Consider the following 1,286-nt stretch of genomic DNA (forward strand, 5'->3'; position numbering starts at 1 on the left):
ACAACATCAACGACAACAACAACATCAACAACATCAACAACATCAACATTCACAACAACAACAACAACATCCAGATCAACAACATCCACAACAACGTAATCAACATCAACAACAACATCAACACTTACAACAACAACATCCACATCAACAACATCAACAACATCCACATCAACAACATCAACAACATCCACAACAACAGCAACAACATCAACATCCACATCAAAAGCAACAACAACAACATCATCAACAAGATTCACAACAACAATATCATCAACAACAGCAACAGTAACAACATCAACAACAGCAACAGTAACAACATCATCAACAAGATTCACAACATCATCAACAACAACATCAACATCCACAACAACAACATCAACATTCACAACATCAACAACATCATCAACAACATCAACAGCCACAACATCAACAACAACAACATCAACAACAACAACATCAACAACATCAACATTCACAACAACAACATCCACATCAACAACATCAACAACAACATCAACAACATCAACAGCAACAACATCAACAACAACATCAACACTTACGACAACAACAACATCCACATCAAAAACATCAACAACATCCACAACAACATCAACAACATCAACAACATCATCAACAACAGCAACAGCAACAACATCAACATCCACATCAAAAGCAACGACAACAACATCATCAACAAGATTCACATCAACAACATCATCAACAACATCAACAGCCACAACATCAACAACAACAACAACATCAACAACAACAACATCCACAACAACATCATCAACATCAACACTTACAACAACAACATCCACATCAACAACATCAACAACATCCACAACAACATCCACAACAACATCAACAACATCAGCAACAGCAACAGCAACAACATCAACATCCACATCAAAAGCAACAACATCATCAACAAGATTCACAACAATATCATCAACAACAGCAACAGTAACAACATCAACAACAACAACATCATCAACAAGATTCACAACATCATCAACAACAACATCAACATCCACAACAACATCAACATTCACAACATCAACAACATCATCAACAACATCAACAGCCACAACATCAACAACAACAACAACATCAACAACATCATCAACATCAACAACATCAACATTCACAACAACAACATCCACATCAACAACATCAACAACATCAACAACAACATCATCAACATCAACAGCAACAACATCAACACTTACAACAACAACAACATCCACATCAAAAACATCAACAACATCCACAACAACATCAAC

This window comes from Seriola lalandi, unplaced genomic scaffold (assembly GCF_002814215.2).
Source record: "Seriola lalandi dorsalis isolate HSWRI2012SDOR001 ecotype SW California unplaced genomic scaffold, Sedor1 jcf7180002052099, whole genome shotgun sequence".
NCBI classification, from domain to species: domain Eukaryota; kingdom Metazoa; phylum Chordata; class Actinopteri; order Carangiformes; family Carangidae; genus Seriola; species Seriola lalandi.